At 41.0% G+C, this 21,767-nt stretch overlaps 1 pseudogene; it reads left to right on the forward strand.

The window, feature by feature from the left end:
• The first annotated feature begins 650 nt into the window (after window positions 1-650).
• Window positions 651-21,767, forward strand: part of LOC147880600 (GDSL esterase/lipase At5g03820-like) — a 36,706-nt pseudogene continuing 15,589 nt past the window's right edge.

Raw genomic sequence — 21,767 nt, forward strand, 5'->3', positions numbered from 1 at the left:
AGACAGAAGAAGCCTCGCCTTAGCTAGGGGGTGGTGTCTTCTCTTGCATCTTGAACTCAGGTACATCCTGATGCTGTGAGAGGTGTTTCCACTAGTGGGGTGGTGACAAAGCAGATTGTGATGTCTACGCTGATGGCATTACCAGTCGTGGTAGAATAGGTGATGGTGACTCCAGTGTCTACCATAGCAGGGATCTTAGGTGGTACTCCGATGGTGGGAGGTTCTCTAATGCAGTAGTGGATGGCACAGCTTCAACAGAGTGCTGCAACAACAACTGCGGTGACTACTACAACATCAGTGCTGGTCTCTGATGTAGTGAGAGTGTCGACAGCAGAAGTGTTAACGGCGATCTCGGAGTCTATGGTTGTATCGCCAATATCTTCTATCGGGTTCAATTTCTGGTTGTAGCCTACGCATGTCCAACTGCAGCTTTGTTTGAATTTGCTCACGCGGATAGCTTCGCAGAGATTGGTACAGGTTGAGACTTTGCTAAGGTGACCAGGAAGTCACGCAGTTGTGCACAAAAAATGAGTCTCTGCGAGGTCAACAGGAGCAGGTGTGGCAACTGGAGGACCGGATGTCAATCCTTGAAGCCAGAGTTCAAGTGGCAGAGGCACATTCAAAGGCCACGCAGTAGCTGCATGCGGAGTATGTGTCGAGTGCAGGAGTTGCTACACCGACATACGACTGATGCATTGGTGGAGTATTTGTGGGCTTTTTCAAGAAACGTGAGTGGCAACATGGAGCAGATGGTCTCGCTCTTGGAAGCTTTACAAGGTGATGTGAGAGTGGAGTGGGATAGGCAGGTCGCCAAATGGAGTGTGGTTGTTCCGCAGACCTGTCAGGAGCTAATTTCGCACCACAGACAAACCAGGCCAGATGGAGATGCGAGTGCTGGACCTGTGGGTTCTGGTCAGCAGTTCTGGTCAGCAACAGGGTTTGCAGGTGCCAACTAGTTCTGGACCGAAAGGGTCTAGCACTTTTCTAGTGGTGGTGGTGGTACGGATAAGGGGAAAGGAGTGGTTGCAGAGCCAATGTAGATTAAAGAGGATTGGCAAGCCAAATATGATGAGCTGGCAGAAGGCATTGTGGAAGCCGTTCTCTGCAGCAACAAAAGAATCGATGCATTGAAGCGACAGAGGCATTCACTTTGGCTGTGGTTGGAATTGTGCACCCATTCTTTTAGTCTGTCCTTACCTCATCATCCTCCTTGGTGGAAAGAGGCTGATAAGTTTTTGGGAAAGTATTTTCATAAGCACACACCTTTTTTGGGTTTACCCGATCGCCCTTCCTATGAGCCAATGGTGATTCAGAGACTTGCGATGGCACAGGAGCGATGGCAATAGCAATTGCCACCAGGTGTATGGATAGATGAAGTACTACCCATAGAGCAGTGACCGGAACTACAGGTGGTGGATCACTCAAAGTCTCATGCGTTGCAATGGCTAATGAATCGATGACTGAATATGTTCATGTGGAAGCGGCAGTTGGAGATGACTGCAGACGTTGGTTTGAGTGGAGCAGTGACACAATTGCCGATAGAGTTATCTGAGAGTAGTGATGTGGGATTGGGCAAGCGCAGTGGCATTGTTGCACCTGTTCAATACATTTCTAGTTCGGATGAAGAGTAGAACTATGGTGATGGCTGCAGAAGGGCCTTGCGGAATAAAGTATCGTTGTGTAGCAAAGCACATACATCACTAGAGTGGTTGCTATTGGATAGGCAACATCGAAGATGTCCGAAATGCGAGGATGCTTTTGGACAGGGAGGAGAACTAAAAAAAGGACATTCTGATAGGCATTGTGACTATAGAGAGTGGATGTTTTTTTGATTTTTTTTTCGGAATGAGATGCTTGGTTATTCTTGTGTACAGAGGAAGCGAGAGAGATTTAACTTACCACACCTGGTTCTCTACTGAGGCTTTGCCTAAAATGATTGTTGCACATACACTTTGCACTATATAAGGCATCTGATTTTAGTTTGAGGATGTGCATGTGTGGTTTGCACACTCCACCATGAGTGCCATATATTATTGCATAACCCCAAACATAGTTTGGTGATTGGCTACACCCAAGTAAACGTTGACCCAAACCCGAATATGCAATGTGATGTTCTATCCTGCAATTCCAACTGTTATCTATCCTGCACATTATGTTTCCCCATTACTGCTTTTCTAAGTGCAATGTTATATCTATCTCCTTCTTTCCCTTTGACTAATGAGAGAGAAGTATATTCTATTTTGTGGTAATAATATCTTGAATAACTTGTAAATCTCAATCCTCTCCTTTAGCAATGTACAGTTAGTTTAGTCCCCTGTTATCAAACCCCCAAAGGATGGAGGTTTGTATTTTGTTCACACTGGCAATCTTGTGGGTTCGAATACCCATCAACCTATTTGGTAATCAAAGAGAAAGATTAGTGGCATATGAGCCATGAAGATTTGCAATGCATCAAGGCGACAATGCAGTCATCATCATACCACATTCAGGATTGTAGAGTAGAAAACTTAGTCCAGGAGATGATATCACCTCAATCCGATGTTTGTAGAAGATAGCGGGCTCCGATAGTATCGAATGAGTTTCAACTCAAGTCAAATTCATATTCCTTTGAATCGAGTACAATAACACTCTTGGCATGGCAATGCATATACAAAAGAATGAATGTCTACAAATAGCTAAGACGATAACTACATATCTCAACGTATGCGTTTGCAACTCAGACTTCGAAGACATCAAGATGCAAAAGTAAAAGCTAGTGCTAAAATAGCACTAACAAATTTAACAAGTCAAGAAGCAGCGATCAACACGGCAACACCAAAATAAAATGAGGTAAAATGATTGGAGGATGAATCAAGGGGAGATCCCACGATTTATAGCATTCTTGGAGAAAACCAATCTAATCCAACAAGAATCAATTGTCGACTACCATTTGATCTCCTTCAAACAAATGAAGGGGATGTAGACAAAATGCCACCAGATCTTCTGGATCTTGAAGACCCTAGGGATGAGTTAGCGACATATTTTGAACAAGCAATAGAAGACATCGTTGCAAACAACAATAATAGAGAATAATAATAGGATGAAGTTTTCAAAGAAAAAGCATATTCAGACAAAGAATACTCAAACGAAGACTCTGAAGTAAGACAACAAAATTTAGACAAAGATATGAGCCACCAATTTGGTATATACTTCCTTGAGCATGGAATCCACCAACATCTCAATGTTCTTGATATGCCGCAATCGCAAAATGCAAGAATTTATCGTTCATGAACACATGCAAGGGTATGCAGAAGGTTGCAAGTGTTCCTCACTCCTACTAGGAAATAGCCATGCAACTGCATGCTACATCCATAATCGAGTCTACCATGGTATTATTGGTGCAATATTGTACAATCTATGGCACAATAAACCACAAAATTATGCCACCCTTTGCATATTTGGCACGATTGCCTACGTCACAAAGAAGCAAATTCAGACAAAAGATTCAAACAAAAAGAAGCAAATTTGGACAACAGATATAAATAGAAAGAAGCAAATTTAGAGAGATCCAAGGAAGAAAGTAAATCAAATCTAGATGCAAAATCCGACCAAGATGAAGAGAATCAAGCTTTTCATACTTTACTACCATTGAATACAAATGTACCACCACCATCATCGTCCATAAGTCCACCAGCACACAAGCCAAACACACCAATTCACGTAATGGCACACCCATAGGTGGCGAGTTTGAAATGAAAAATTTTGGAGTTTTATGGTAAAGATAAAGAAGATACATATAGTCATGTTGCGCAATTCAAAACTCAATGGTGAGCTAGTAGTTTTGACACTTTGTTTGGGGATCCAAAAAAATTACAATAGTTCACAGGCAACTAGCTGGAAAAGGTATGCAACGGTTTAGCCCGTGTGAAGTGGAAAAATTTGCCACTTACAATGAATTAAAGACAAAATTTTTGGAGAGGTTTTGAAAATAGAAAAGCCCTATGATGTCAAAAGAAAGTTAAGGCCACTGAAGAAAATGAAACTATTTGTAGAGGACTACATCAACCAGTTTTTGAACCTGAATGCATGATTGGACGTAGCAGAAAGATTGACCACTAAAATGATGGTGAAATATTTTTGCAAGGGACTAAAACCAAAATTCTGCAGTTTGGTTGGTGGTCCACTCCTACTACCAGCAGGTGCAAATGGGTTCAATACCCTTGTTGATGTAGCTAAAAGAGCTAAAAGATGCATATGCGCAATTAAGAAGAAAAATAAGAAATCCAAAGTGGGATCCAAAGAAGATTCCAAAGAAGAATTAGATGAATCGGACAGTGATTTTGAATCTAAATTGAGGCATTTCGAGGAGTATGGTGGATCAATTTCAGGCCCTAGGATTTGTATTGTATGTTTGATACCATGTGAGAAAGCAGATAAGAGCATGGAAAAGGAGAAGAGATGATGCATGCACATGTGGGAAGAGGTCATATAATGTTAACTTGTTTGTACTCAAGGATCCTTCCATGAGTTTTGAGCATGTTGACATTGTGGATGAAGGCGTTAAAGGGATTGCGGGTAAGGAATGAGTTGCTTGCAATGTGGTGAAATGAAGGGGAAGGGTACACTATATAAGCTTGATCCAACATCATTTGACTTCACATAAATTAATGATCGTGAACAATTTGCACCATCCTCACTAATGTCTGGGATTGCAAGACAGACACTATTTCTTTGACTCTTTCCATGAGGGACTCTTCATAGGCAACCTTGCCTCTGGTATGAAGTTGGTGAAACACCTCCAACACCTTGAATCCATCATCTTTAGGTTTCATGGATGGAGGTATCAACAAGATATCTCTCACTTTGAGATCATCCAAATCCTCTGCATTAAGGATCTTGCCATATCTATATCTGACCCTGACAAGTGTTTGGATGTCTTTCTTCATGATGGTGACCTTGTGTGCATGTGCTACTACCATCATGGTGTCCATGAAAAACCCTATGAGCCACTCTTCAACAACTTCTTGGGGAGAGCAAGTAGTGCAGTCCTTTGCCATCTAAATTCCACATGCCAATTCATGCATACTGCCCTGACTAGCCTCTGGAATGGTGCCTTGGGTACTGCATATCCTATGGCTTTTTGAGCCTTCTTGATCTCCATCATGATAGATCTGCTTTGGCTCACTCTTTTCTTTATGTTCCTTGCTAGCATGTGCACAGGCTTTCCCTTCTTTCAAGATTTAGACTTGGATGGAGATGTGGTAGCCCCTGCAATGTCAGGTCCTTTTCCTTTCCTTCTGGCTATTGCTTTGGTTCTTGCCATAGTATATTGTACTCTTCTCCTAGAAGAAAACCCAAATATCACAAGGAAATCAGCAATCTAAGAGTTTGCTTGAAAACGCGATATGGTGTAAAAAGATAGAGAAAAGGTTGAAATCATGTTTTTCAACAGCAAATGTTTTTGGACATTCTTGGAACACCCAACATGCTAAAAGTTTTCTAGTAAACGCGATATAGAGGAGAAAAACAAAGAACAAGCTCAAATGGCACTTTTGAGCAAATACACTGAAGCCTACTCTAATCAATCAATTTGGACTCCACCATCATTCCTAAACCCTACAATGCAAATGAGATGTACTCAGAAAAATAGCTCATAGATTGCCTTTGAGAGAAAGCTATGGAATGGTCATTTTACCTTACTAATAGGAAAAACCAATGACTTGTGATAGATTGCTTACTTGGGCTTGTGTGTATAGCTGGAGCTAGAGGTGGGGAGGTGTGAGATGGACCTGGGGAGGTTGTGGCTGGAGCTGCAATGGGTGGTGGAGCTGGTGAGGGAGGTTGGGTGGAGTTGCAGAGGTTGGCTAGAGCTAGAGCTAGAGCTAGTGAGGTAGTGAGGTTGTGGAGTTGGAGGTGGTGAGGTTGGAGGCAACTGAAACTAGAGATAGGGATGAAATGAAGGGTATCTCTACTTAGAGGGGGTTTTGTCTCAAAATCTGTGCAAACAATGATGAGAAAATAAATGCACAAGAAACTAGATCATTTTCCACACGTGTGGCTGACAAGACAGATGTGACATTCATTGGAAACCATGCCCTTTCCTCTTATCTACACTTTATCCATCTCTCTAGCAGTTCTTATCTACAGTTTCCTCCATCCCTCTAGTAGTTTTGATTTGCATCACTGCCATCATCATCCCCCCCCACCCCCCCCAAATCATCATCCCCCCCCCCTTACTCCCATCATCCCCCCAACCCCAACCCCCCCCCCCCACCCTTACTGCACCTATGCAAGAGCCATAGCAATACTCATTCTACCACTTAGGAATCTGCAATATTTGTTTGTAGTAGTGTTTTCTTGATCTGTGATTGTGTAGACCTCATCTTTTCTTCAGTGCCAATACTTGGTCCATAGAGGATAATAGTTTTTTCTAGAAAACGCGATTTGAGGCTCTTTACCCTATATCGCGTTTATTAGCAAAACATGCTAGGTGTGCACAAGCTTGTAGGGAGGACAAAATGAATGATACTCTAAAAAGCCTGGTTTAAAAATAGGTGCATGCAATCACTAGATAGTCTAAATATAGTACCTTGAAGACCAATTTCGGCATGTGTTTTCTCCCATCATTCGCCCCACCTACCTATACTTGTGCAAAAGCTATAGTCTTGATCTATCTAATTCTACTGCATCAGTAGCTATTAGGCATTTACGTGAACTTGTCTGGACATGATGTTTTTGCATCAAGAGGAAGGACTTTTTGCTAGAAAACGTGGTATGGAAGAGAAAAACAAAGAAAGAGCTCAAATTGCATTTTTGAGCAAATTTTGCTTAAGCCCAATCTAATCAATCGGTTGTACTCCACCATCCTCCTAAACCCTAGATTACAGATAAGATATGTGCTCAAAAAAACATTTCAAGGAGTGTCTTGAGAAAGCTATGGAATGGTCATTTCACCTTAACAACAAGATAAACCAATGATAGGAGACATATTGCTTACCTGGGCTTATGTGTAGATTTGGAACTAGAGCTAGAGAGGTGTGAGATGGAGCTGGGGTGGTTGTGGCTGGGAGCTGCAATGGCTGGTGGAGCTGGTGAGGTTGAAGTTGGAGCTGCAATGGGACTCTGTGATGGAGGTGGTGAGGTAGTGAGGGTGGAGCTGGAGCTGGTGAGGTAGTGAGGTTGGAGCTGGAGCTGGTGAGACAGTGAGGTTGGAGGCAACTGAAACTAGAGATAGGGATGAAATGAAGGGTAACTCTACATAGAGGCGGTTTTGTCTCAAAATATGTGCAAGCAATCATGGGGAATTAAATGCACAAGTACCTAGAAGACCGTTTTCCACATGTGTGGCTGACAAAACAGATGCGTCATACATTGAAAACTATGCCCTTTCCCCTTATCTACACTTTTCTCCATCCCTCTAGTAGTTTAATCTACACTCTCCATCCCTCCACCACATCCTTACCTTGCATCACTGCCATCATCCCCCCCCCCCTGACTCCCATCATCCCCCCCTCCCCCCCTTACTCCCATCATCCCCCCAACAACCCCCCCCCCTTATTGCACCTATGCAAGAGCCACAAACAAGTCACTAGGGCTAGCCATAGAACAAATCTAGGTACTCATATATACCACTTAGGAATTTGCTATATTTGTGGGTAGTATTGTTTTCTTAATTTGTGGTTGTGTAGGTCTCACCTTTCCTTAGGTGCCAGTGACATAGCACATGGAGAATAACTTTTTTTGCCAAAAAATGCGATTTGAGGCTCTTTTTCATTAAAACACACTATATCGTGTTTATTAGCAAAATATGCTAGGTGTGCAAGAATTAGATAAAAAACACAATTTGGAGTAGTTTTCTTGAAGAAACATGAATATCACCTTTTCTAGCAAAAGGTACTAACCTTATTAGTATGTATTAGCTTGAGAAGAGCTTGATGGGTGCCAACTTGATGACCATTGTCAGCTTGATGTATCTTGAGCTGTAGTGGGTTAGAGTGGATAACAGTTTGATGGGGTGTCAGCTTGATGGGTTGAGATAGAGTTGTAGTGGGTCTGGGGGAAGGACCTGGAGCTGTATTGGGTCAAGGTAATAGAGCTATTGAGGTTGTCTATCACGAGCCTGTAGGGAGGAAGATGAAACTAGAGATGGAGATGACAACAGGAATGATTAATTCTGGTAGCTTGGTCTAAAAATAGGTGCATGCAATTACTAGATACTCTAAATATAGTACCTTGAAGACCAGTTTTGGCATGTGTGACTGACAAGTATGACTTGAATAGATATCTCTGCCATCTCCTCTTATCTTCACTTTTCTCCATCCATTCAATAGTTTTGAATATTCATCTTCTTCCTCATCTTCATCTGGACAATACTTTAGACCTTGCTTTTTTCCCACCATCATCCCCACCTACCTATACTTGTGCAAAATCCATGGAGAGAAAGGATACGGGTACTTAAATACACCATAGTCTTGATCTACTTTTCCAATTATCTTCTTCATCTATCTAATTCAACTAGTAGTCATCTGCTTCATCTTTTGAATGATCAAGATAACTATCTTGCAGATTCACCCAAATTTTCTCTGGACATGATGTTTTTGCATCAATAGGACTTTTTGCTAGAAAATGCGATTTCAGTCTATTTGATTATAAAGACAATCATATCACACTTTTCTGTAAAGTTTCAAAGAGGAGGAGCTAACCATCTAGGTAATGCAGGCGATGCACCAAGACCTGTCAGGAAGACCATTTACCTCTTAGCTTATGCTGTAAAGGAGGAAGAATCTTCTGGTAAGAATTTCTCTATGAGTGCTTTTGTTTCTTTTTAGCTATATGTGCAAGACTCATTTTTTGATTTGTTATGATGCAGTGAAGAGAAGAAAGCCTAGTGACAAGGGTTCAGACAAAGGTGGACAATCAGCTGGTAAGGGAAAGGAGGAGGAAAAGAAGTCACCCCAACTGCAACTCTTTGAATTCCTACAAAAGTCAGAGTGCCAACTGTTCTATCACAAATACCATGATATGTTCAATAAGGAGTTGGATTTGCAGTCTCTTCTGACACATCACAAGGATCTTATTGGAGAGATGTATGAATCCTTCCACAAGCTTACAATTAAAGGATCAAAAGTTATCAACAACAAGACTTTTGTACATGTCAAAGACATTGCTGCAAATGATAGAATGAGGTATCAAATGCACAAGGTGTTTGACATTTTTGAAGACTACCACAAGGGAGTATGCACTATACACAAGATAGCAATGAGGAAGAAGAAACATAGGAAAAGTTTGATCTACTAGAAGTGGAAGAGAAGATCAACCCGATAGAGGAAGAGCTTGTAGTTACAGCATTAGACCTAGTGGCCTTAAAAAATGAGACCCTAAGAGATGCTGTCATAGTGGATGACGTTGAGGCTAAGAGCTTTGACCTCATTGTGCCCATTCTTCCCTCATTCAATATTGAGGGAAAAGAGTATGTCTTATTGTATGACATACAATGCCTATTTAATTTGAGAGAGGATTATGCAATTGTCCTTATTGCACAATCTTGTAGGGTTTACAAGGAAGTAAGGATTGAGGACAATTGTTTGTTAAAGCTGGAGGAAAATTCGATGCTTCGGAAGCATTGTCCATCTATTTTGAGCAAGCCAAAATGTATGAAGAGATGGATGAGACAATCTTCTAGGAAACTCAAGCACAAATGAACCTCACAGCAAGCTTGGATATCAATGACAGCTCCAAGGGGAAGGAGGAGATGGGTATCTCCTTGTTTAAAGATGATATACTAGAGAAAGATGAGAATATTGAGGTAAGGAACCTACCTTTCTTGCATTTGGAGTTTAGATATGCAATTTTATGGTTTGTTTTAAATCGAAGTGTGTTTTACATATGGCAGTTGTTCGTTGAAGATGACACATTCCTCCTAAGGGTGGCTGGAAGTAGAATTCCTGAGCTTGGTAAACTATCAAGCCTTTCTCATTATATTAAAGGCCTATCTATTTGGAAGGATACTGATTTTTAGCAAATCAGTTACCAATGATGGGGTTGCTCTTACTTATTTTTTCAAGTGTTTCTCAAAAGTTTTTGGATGGTCATCCTATATCGTGGCAAATAGATAAGATCATACTGATAGAGATGTGGTCTGCTTTACTTGTTTTTGGGTGTTATGCTGGAAAGCAAGGCTCAAGAGCTGTTTACTTTTTGACATGTACTGACTGGGCACTAGCTTGTGGTGTAAAGGAATCCCTCTCCTTGGAAGCTTATGGACAGTGGGAAGTAGCAAGCTAAGGGTGTCCACTTTTTGTTCACTCCCCAATCCTTAGGAGGTGGAAAAACAAGCTTTTTAGCACACAAAAATGCAAATCTCACCTAATTCCCTATGGATCTAGTCTTTGAAGTCTTCAGAAACAACATCACACATGCTATTGTGCACAAAATGGTATAGTTTGATCAAAAATTCGATGCACACACAAAAAATTTCTGTGTGTCACACGACATGGTTCCAAGGCGGTCACACCTTTGTCACGAACAGAGAGTGCCATATTAAATTCTACATTTCTCACTCATTTTAGATTAAATGTTATTGAAACTTTGTAGCTGGTCTCTTTACATTATGTAGAGCCTAACTTGATTTATTGGTAATTATTTGAATGATTTATCTAATTATAAATAATTATTTATAATAAATAAAGTCATTAAATACATGCACTTTAGTAGCACACCACATTTTTTTATTATTTTGAATAATTAAGCAAATCCAATTCGATGGAAGGTTAGTAGGCACATAAGGGTGTGTGGTTCAATCATCAAATCCCAAATCCAACAGTTAGATTTAGGAAGATTGAAGTTTAATTTTTACTTTCACTCCTTAGAGGATCAACAAAGAATATTAAAAATAAATCTAGTAACTCTCAAACATGACCAAACATTTCAAAAATGTCAATATTTTTAGTCCTCTGCATGATGAATAAGAGGAAAAAATTTTGATTAAATTTGAGTAAGGGAAACATACAATATGGCCTCCAAGAGTGAAATCTCCCTTTTGTGGGGGAAAAAGGGCCACCCAAGCCGACTTGGTATTAGGCTTGGTGAGGTAGGCTAGGAGCATCACCGACCTTAGTGGTAAGCCTTTGGAGTGTGCATGCTACCCATGTGGAGGGCTGAGTCATCTATTTTTGCCTTGCCACCATGCCACATTGTTAGACCACATGGTGCCATGTCATCAAGGAGATGTGACATCACTCGTTGCCATGTTACGTTAGATTGCCATACATGCTGCCACATCAGCCACATGTGCCACCTCATCATTCCACATCATAGGAACTCTTGGAGCCATGTCATCACACCTTGCCACCTTGGCATACCTTGTCAACATTGCCACATCACCAATCCCTCCACCTCAATTTGCCATGCCAATCTACCACCTCATGAATGCCAACTCATCATGGCACATCACATTTCCATGTCATGGATGAGCCTCATATCTTCCACACCATATTGCCACATCATCACCATGCATGGTGCCACATCAACCACATGTATACACATCATGAGGATGGTGAGCCACATCATCAACATGCATGGTAAGTTATACATGCATGTGATTTGAGTGCGTGAGGCATAGAATACCACGATCGAGGTTTATGATGACGATCTGCATGTAAGTTATACATGCATGTGATTCGAGTGCATGAGGCATAGAATACCACGATCGAGGTTTATGACCACGATCGAGGTATTTGGAGGTATTTGGAAGTGGCAAAATAATCAAATTGTCATGGTTTATGACCACGATCGAGGTATTTGGAGGTATCCAAAAGTGGCAAAATAATCAAATTGTCATGGCTTATGACCACGATTGAGGTATGTGGAGATATTTGGAAGTGGCAAAATAATCAAATTATCATGGTTTATCACATAGGTTATTCTCAAATTGCATTAACAAAAATATTAATCAAGATAGGCACATATGTTATGTGAATATTAAACTAAAATAAAATCAAACGATGCAAATATTCAAAATTAACATTGGATTCCATGTATATATAATATGATTGAAATCAACTTATTTGTGTAGACCACAAAAATTAGTTTCAAAACAAAGTCAAACGGAATTTTAGTAGCCAATTATTTTCAATCTTAGCACCTTCTCCACCCATAATAATCAAGAGCAATCTAGTGGATGAGTTCAAGCTCTCTATAAGACACCACGTTTTGGTTCATTTCACCCATTCTTAGCCATTCTTGCCTCCCCATCACTTTGTCACACCTTCCATCCTACTTTCATTGAGAATGGGTTCTCAAAGCCATAGAGCTAGTAGACGTGAAAGATGTAGGAACCCCCCCCAATCTCATTGACGAGGAGCACAAGTAGAAGGCTCGTGAGTGCAAGAGAGCCTCTAGAGCTAGAGCTCGTGATGCCACCACCGATCCACCTCCACCTCTACATCCCACTCCACCTCACCCACACCCCCACCCCCACCCCCACCTCCATTGTCCCCCCTCCACATCCTCATTCGTTCCCCTACCTCCAGCCTCCGCCCTTCCCCTAGCCACCTACATTTTGCCCTCCACCTCTACCTCTACCTCTTCCCCCTCCACCCTCCCCTCCCCTTCCCCCCCTTCCCCTTGGTGCCTCCCTTCCCCCCTCCACCCTACCATCTCCCATTGATCCCCTTGCCCCACCTTGCAGCAGCAGTGTTGCTTCATGATGCGACTTGCCGAAGTCCACTATCCGTCATCGTACTAACAAGATTGTGCAATATTTTTTTAGTGACCTATGCTAGCTTCGTAGTCAGCTCTTCTCACATCCCTGATTGATCACCCTGACTTGGTAGAGTGTAGGAGGCTTGCTGGTCTTGGTGCATGTAGAGATAGGGTTGTATCTAGTGAGGTCCTTAGCAATGTTTGATGTTCCTATGCTTCTATTAAGCATAGGAACTCCAGTGATGCCTTGGCAGCACGTCATGCTATTGTGGCTGCCATTAGTAGACCTCATATGACAAGCCATGAGCGTAACGGTTCATGTTTTCTTCAGATTGCACCGCGCACATTGTGAGCATGCATGATTAGGAGGCAGAGTCTAGAGGATATTGAGACTGATGCTCTTTGGGCTTCGAGTGGTCGTGCACCTTGCAGTGATCGATTGTTGGATGATTCCACTAGGTCCTTCATACAACAATTTTGGGAGGAGTATTGCAGAGCATCCTCGGTGTTCAAGAAGGCATTGTGGAAGAGGGTGTCATGCGGTGTGTACATTGAGCATGGTGCATGTTTTTTGGAGTGTACCCAAATTGAGTTGTACACTTAGTTTATAGAGGCACACCCGGAGTTCAGGATTGGGCAGAGGTCATTTGAGCGATGCAGGCCATGGTTTGTGTGATGCTCTCAGGAGCATGACACGTGCTGTTGTCACTGCCATGTGGATTTTGGATTGATGTATGATGTATTCTATTCCCTTGCCATAGGGGAGTGGTTCCTACTAGCCCTCATGACTTCATTCATTCCATATTGTGTACACAAAATGGCGATGCTTTATTCCACTCCCTTGATTGTGTGGAAGGCGGGTGTACTTTGTGTGGTGACTTTGCTAGAGTGCCACGAGTTGCACTAGATACTTGTGATGTGCACATGGTTCGTTGGTAGCAATATGAGTATAGTACCCTGACATTAGATGGTGGTGCACAGTCGAGGAGGTTGCAGCTTGTGGGGAAGGAGACACCACATGTTGTATTCATTGATAATTTTCAAGGGAAGCTGTACTACTACATATGCCACTCGCACACTACGAAGTGGATCGTCAATTCTGTGCATGTTTGAGGACATTTCCTAGAGGGGTGGTTGTCTTAGTGGTGGACTTTGTAGAGAATTATACCTTTGCACCACAGCATGAGATCCAATCGGAGTATTATTTCTCCGAACAGGTGACGTGTGATTGAGTTATTGGTTTTTTTATGGCCTCATTATATTGAATTATTTCAATAGTCATATTTTTTTTCAATGACATATTGCAGGTTGCTATATTTATGCACATTAGCTATCGTCATGCATAGGCTCATGTGGATGGCATTGATAGCATCATGGACTCACGCATCATTGTGCAAGAGTATCACTTCTACATTAGTGATGATCGATCGCATGATGCCCATTTTGTGTAGCACTTCTTCACTTTGCATGATAGTTTCTTGAGGGATCATGGTGTCACATGGCAGCGGCACTGGATCTAGTCAGACAGCTATGGTGGTCGATTCAAATCTACTAGATAGTTTTATTGGTTCTGCAGATGGCACCGTGAGACAGGCATTCCGATCACATGGTGCTACTTCAACACAGGGCACGATAAGGGAGAGCACGATGGTGCAGGTGCTTGTGTGAAGCGTGCTTTGCGTCGATACAAGTTGCGTCACAGTGTCGATCGCTTCAAGGATGCACACGATGTGGTGTGGTGGTGCAGCCAGCACTTATCCAATAGTGCTATCTCCTCGTTTCAATCGCATGACAATAGGATGGTGAGCCGGTATTTTTGGTGCGTGGACATTGGGAGACTTAATCGCGGTCTAGGCCCTTTGATTGTCATTCAGTGTTTGACACTCTTGATTTCCATTCCATCAAGAGCATAGGTGAGTTTCACCCCACAATCTTTTCTTGACAGTTTGTATGTTTTTGCTCCGCATGCATTGATGATGATTGGGGAGGGTGCTCCATGATACCATGGGCCGATCCATGGGCACGGTGAGTGCTTTCTCCCTTCTAGCCTTGGGAGGAGGTACATGATGATCAGGATGTAGGATTCAGTTGCGTATTGGTGATATCTTCATGGTCATTGCTTTGGAGGGCAACGAGGAGGGTGTGGATTATTACTTGTTGCGATGCTCTATGGTGAAGAGTGTGCTAAATGAGGATACAGTGGATGGGCATGGGATGCACTTCGATGCTCATAACATGGTCGTAGGTGGCCACTATTTTCAGCAGATACAGAGGCGTGGTCATTATATTGAGTTCCAGGAGTACATGGTGAATCAGGAGGCATACATGTATTCTCATCTTATTGTTGCGATCAAGATTACTTGAGTCGTGTTCGCACTCGCAAGGCGACTTCCACTCCATGATGGCGCCTTGTAGTGGAGGATCATGAGAGCATACTTGCAACTATTGGCATGAGAGCCAATCGTGAGGAGTAGCACATTACATATCATATTTTTGGGATCATCAGTTGATCAAATAGATTTTTATTAGGTATCACTAGTTGATTACATATTTTTGTATTCGATATGTATAGGCTCACTGTGTGACCGTACCATTGTAATTTTCATGGACTCATATTTTGTATTTCACTATGATGGTTTTATACACGTTCATACACATCATTGTATTAGATTCTATTTTATACATGATGTCCGTTGTCTTCTCAATGGGATTTGTTGTTTCCGTAAAACAAAAAATTGTTTATTAGTAGTTATGTTGTAATCAAGTGTTTTATGTTTTAGGACATTTTTAAAATGTGACTAAGAAAATTCGTGCACGTACTAACCAAATATGCATGTGGACTTATCTGTTGGGGATGAAACTTTGCATGGCTCTTAGGCTACCCTAGACCTACATCCATGCAAGATTTGGTCTCCAAATGATTTGGTATGTGCCACGTGGAAGGTATAATGCATACATTTCTGCAAGCACTCCCTACCAGAGACTATGTATGAAAAATGGTGCACATGCTAACCAAATACGCATGTGGACTTATCTATTGGGGATGAAACTTTGCACGGCTCTTAGGCTACCCTAGACCTACATCCATGCAAGATTTGGTCTCAAACTAATTTGGTATGTGCCACGTGGAAAGTATAATGCGTACATTTTTGCATGCACTCACTACTAGTGATGACTACATATTAAAAATGACTTATTTGTTGGGGATGAAACTTTGCATGGCTCTTAGGCTTCCCTAGACCTACATCCATGCAAGATTTGTTCTCCAACTGATTTGGTATGTGCCACGTGGAAGGTATAATGTGTACATTTTTGCATGCACTCACTACTAGTGATGACTACGTATTATAAATGGCGCGCACGTACTAACCAAATACGCATGTGGACTTATCTGTTGGGGATGAAACTTTACACGGCTCTTAGGCTTCCCTAGACATACATCCATGCAAGATTCAGTTGCCAATCAATTTCATATGTGCCACGTGGAAGGTATAATGCATACATTTTTGCATGCACTCCCTACTAGTGACTACGTATGAAAAATGGCAAACGTACTAACCAAATACACCGGTGGACTTATCTGTTGTGCATGAAACTTTGCACAGCTCTTAGGCTACCCTAAACATACATCCATGCAAAATTTGGTCTCCAACTTATTTGGTATGTGCCACGTAGAAGGTATAATGCATACATTTTTTTATGCACCCACTACTAGTGACTGCCTATGAAAAATTATATATGTATTATATGATTTTGGACCAATCGTACATAATCATGTATTAATGTTTGACACATGTTACTACCATTGAGCACCATTCCATGCTAAACATTGGCATTTTTTTCTTAATCTACAATCTACAAAAATTAGTGACAATATTAGTGTAATAATTGCAATCATTGAAATAAACAAAATTCAATATGATATTGAAAATGATAAAGTTCATAGCACAAGAGAGAGATCGAGATAGAGAGACAGAGAGAGAGAGAGAGAGAGAATGCCTCCAACTCTGCAATCCGTGCATCTTGAGTATCCAACTCATGCTGAGGCGATGTAGATGTGGGAGGTGGTGTAGATGTGGGAGGCTCCATAGATGTGGGAGGTGGAATTGAAAGTGATCTTGATAGGGCAGAGACCATGTCGTGCAAGGATGAGGCCATTGAATGAACATCCCCCCTAATCCATCCTCCAACAGCTTGCAAGGCTAATGCAGAGATAGTGTGCAGCTCTGGTGCCTCGCGTCAATGCCGAACACCTGTAGTTTGATGCTCCTGACGCCCCATCCTACCATGTCTCGATGACCAAGCACAAACTCGATGCATAGCTGCATGGCAAATGACCTAGCTTTCTGACGATTGTGAGGCAATCGACCACCATTCACAGCGAGATATCTCGGATAAATGTGCACTGCTATGACGGGGTGCCTACAACGTAAAATATAAAAGGACTGCCTTGATCGTGGTCGCATCGCCTCAGTGTGACCATCCCAAAACATATCCTCTAAGGCCTGCCTGTGAGGTAACTCATGCTCAAACAACTCTTGAATGGTTGTCCAATCCAAGCCATGACCACCGATCTCTGCCTCAGCCTGTGCCTGAAAGGTATCCAAAACATCCTCAACTATGTCTAATTGACTTAAAGCATCAATGATTGAATCGAGACTCGCGACCAAGTGAGGGGGTGCCCCAGCATCCTGCAGTGCCCTCATCTCAGCTCTCAAAATCGCTATTTGCATATGAACAGTGGTGCCAGAACCTGCGCGTTGGCTGGCGCATGCACAAGAAAACACATGGAAATTAATATTCTATTTGGGTAATGAAAGTTAATATTCTATTCAATGGGACTTAATAATCTATTTGGGTAATGAAAACTTTTAGCTAGCCAATTTTGATTGAATTTTTGCAAAAGCTCATGACAAGCTTTCATGGAATCACATAAGTCTTTGTATTTGTCTATGTAACTATAGCCATACATAGATCTACAACCTTCCCTAGTTTCCTATTTCTATAGTTTCATGTGCCACCTAAAGGGATTGCTAGCCACATGATCTACCCTCTCCTTGCATTAACCTCTCACACCATATGATTTGAAAATGATGTGTAGGCGAATGTGTTGTTCAAATCATCCTATTTATTTGATTGATTACACTTAGTCACGTACTCCTTGATGAGGTAGGATGTCGTTGGGATCATCCTATGCACCTAACGGTAGATGGGCCAAATGTGTGGCTATGCCTACAACGATGCTATGTTGCAAATGCAACACATGCACTCCCTACATGCTCTAAGTTGCTCCACTCTTCAATGGAAGATGCGCACACAATAGTTATTTAACGGTGTTATTGAAAAAGGGATTTAGATGTACATCCTTGGTCTTATTTCATTTTCAAAGAAATTTCAAACTTTGTGTTAAAGATGCTACACTTCCCTAATTTGAAAAATAATATAAAACTACTTTAATCTCTTTTTTAAAATAAACGAAATAGATGATCTTAAAAAACAAAATATATACATTTAGACATTTGAATAGAAACTTCATTAACTTGAAAAATAATATAAAAGCTACTTTAAACTCTTATTTTCTTTTTTTTAATAGATGATTTCTAAAAATAAAATTTAAAAGATTTTATATTTAATTAAAAACTTCACTAATTTAAAAAATAACATAAAAACTACTTTAATCTCTTTTTTTTTAATATATGGTTTTAAAAAACAAAATATATCCGTTTTGATATTTAAATAAAAACTTCACTGACTTAAATAATATAAAAGCTACTTTAAACTTTTATTTTCTTTTTTTTTAAAGATGATTTTTAAAAATAAAATTGAAACGTTTTTATATTTAAGTAAAAAATTCACTAATTTAAAAAATAACATAAAAACTACTTTAATCTCTTTTTTTTTTAAAGATGATTTTAAAATACAAAATATATACGTTTTGACATTTAATTTGAAAAATCACTGACTGTAAAAATAAGATAAAAACTACTTTAAAGTCTTGTTTTTTCTTTTTTCTAATAGATGATTTCTAAAAATAAAATTTAAACGTTTTTATATTTAAATAAAAACTTCACTAATTTAAAAAATAACATAAAAACTACTTTAATCTCTCTTTTTTTTAATAGATGATTTTAAAAAACAAAATATATACGTTTTGACATTTAAATAAAAACTTAAGTAATTAAAAAAATAATTAAAAAAACTTTAAAATGCATTTTAAATTTTCAAATATATTATAAATAAATTAGATATTCCTATAAACTAAAATTTAAATAGATTTTTGCAAAAAAAAAAAGCTACACTTAAAAAACCTTACATGGAATCTCCCGCTCTGTCCATCTCCATCACCCCGTCGTCCTCCATCGATCTTCGTCGGTCCTTCTCCGTCGCTCCAGCAATTCCGTCGATTTCGATGAGAAGGAGCTCGATCGAGTTTTGAAGAATGAGGGGGTCCCTCTCTTTATATACAAAAATTTAGGGTTTCAATACCACAATCGAGGTATACCGATGCCACGTACCCCGATCGTGGTATTTGACATGCCACATATCTCATCGGTTCATCATACCACTTGCAATGCCACATACCTCAATCGTGGTATATGACATGCGACATACCTTGATCGTGGCATTTGACATGCCCATCGGTCTAGCATACCATGTACGATGCCACATACATCGATCGCAATATATCACATGCAACATATCTCAATCATGGTATTTGACATGCCACATACCCATCGGTCCAGCATACCACAATCGAGGTATGGACATGCCACGATACCTCGATCAAGGTATGTCAGCTACAGCACAGTACGCGGAATAACATGTCGGATGCCACATACCTCGATCATGGTATTTGAGATGCCGCCATGTCATCGATCAAGCATACCATGATCGAGGTATGTGGACTTGCCATGGTACCTCAATCGAGGTATGTTAGCTGCCATGTTGAATGCTACATACCTCAATCGTGGTATTCGACACAACCCATGTCATCTATCCATGATACCTTGATCGAGGTATGTGGACTTGCCACGATACCTCGATCAAGGTATAGTTGTCTTGCCACAATACCTCGATCGAGGTATAGGCTCAGTTTGGTGGATTAAAATGGAAGACCTCGATTGAGGTATTTGCTTGGTTCGGTTGTCCGCATGTGCCAATTTCATTGAAAATGATACCTTGATCAAGGTATTTCACACCAAAGCAAAACCTTTGTATTTTTACTCGAGGGGGTGTCACACTCCCCCGCAAGTGGTCTGGAAGTGGACACCCTTAGCTTGCTACCTCCCAAGCATAAGCTCATTAGGAATCAAGAGCCTTCTTTGGTGGCCCTTTTCGACAAATTAGTTGAAGAGCAAACTGCGAGCACAACCACTCTTGCACAAGATGAGAAGAGTTCAGTTGCTCCTCAGCTCAAGAAAAAAAGGTCTCCAATCAAAGTCAAAAGAAAAATTCCAAGCAAAGTTGGCAAACCATTGGAAGGATAGCCTATATGGCATTGTATATTTTACAAGATAGAAGTAAGGTTGAATTGTGAGAACACTGTCATTTTAGAATGCCTTAGTTATGTTTATGTGTATTTGTGACAAAAACAATGTACATTTTGAAATAGAAATATATGTAGTACATTTCAAATATTTCAATGGCTACATACAATGACTTCTTATGAATGAAAGATCCAAGCCTTGGTCATTGCAAAAAAAAAACTTGTTACATTTGATGACACCAATTGATGAGATCAAGGTTTAGCACTTAGCTTCTATTTACCCATTTGTGGTTTATAAATATCGTTGAGTGTTGTTATGGATAAATTTATCTAAGGAAAAAGGCATTAATATGTGTGTGTGTTTGTATGTGTGGCAATAGTATAATAAAATATGGTGCGCATAGGTCACAGGGTTGAGGTGGCAGGGCATGACCATGTGCCACCCTTCCACATAAGAGGACTCATAAGGTGTGATCCATGGTAGTGATATTATAAAATGTAAGGTGGCATGGCTCCTCCATGTGCCACCCCTCCACCTAGGCTGCATTTAGTGACATATGCTCAAAGTCCATGGGAGAAGTAATATAAAATAGGTGGAGATGGATATTATATTGGGTTATTTCCTCCATATAAGATAGGCCCATGTGGGGGAGGTATAGATAGTCCAAGGATGCAAGTTAAATAATGGGGAAAGTAGGATGAGGTGGCAAGATTCCTTGTGCCAACCCTCCACTTGTCCTCCTAGATGTTTGAATGTATTATAAAATTGGGAAGAGACCAAGGGAATAACATAGACTTGGGATATGGGAGTTGATATATGTGGAAAAATGTGGCCAAGCGTTATCGCACACAATTGAGAGTGCGTAACTGCTTAGCCCACATGGGAGACTCTTCCACACACACCATGCATGTGGGAGGATGCATTTATTGGGAGAGACCCTCTCTCTTGGCTATAAAAGGAGGGGGCTATTCCTTGATGGGACACGCTCATTCTTGTAAAGCCACCTAGCTAGTACTTTGATTTCTCCCTTCCCTTCCTTTCAAAATAAAGCATGGTCGTCTTCCCTTGATGTCTCCATCTTTACATTCCTCCTCCCATCATGTACACGCTTCTCTTCCCCCTCTCCCTTTTCCCTTGTGTCATAGTCTCCCTCTTCATTCCCTCCCCTTCTAATTCCTTTTCCTCTCCCATGATAACGTTTTGCCCTCACGTTCTCCTTTCCTCTATGGCCCTCGAGCATCACCATGCTTAGCCTCTAGCCTCTGGTCTTGATTTCTTTTCCGGCTAATAGAAATGGTGTGGCTGCTGGGATCGAAATCTCCACGGCTAGTGGTATAAAATCTATTACTCCTACGACTGGGTGCAGCACTGAAACCTCTTCCGTGCGTAGTTCTCTTCTTTTGCGCCTCCAAACTGCGTGCCTTCCCTATCTCTACGACTGCAAAATCGCCCTGCTTCTGTGCTTCTAGTCAGCCTGCTTTCTGCTTGCAGTTCCCACGTGTATTCTGGCTAGCGAATCTGCTCGTACCGATCACAGCTGTAGAATTGCATCTATGCTCCCGCGCACACATTCGTGCATCCACTGTGTACACCCATGCA

This window comes from Dipteris shenzhenensis, chromosome 32, assembly GCF_047967505.1.
Source record: "Dipteris shenzhenensis isolate YYH24624 ecotype China chromosome 32, Dip_SZ_1.0, whole genome shotgun sequence".
NCBI classification, from domain to species: domain Eukaryota; kingdom Viridiplantae; phylum Streptophyta; class Polypodiopsida; order Gleicheniales; family Dipteridaceae; genus Dipteris; species Dipteris shenzhenensis.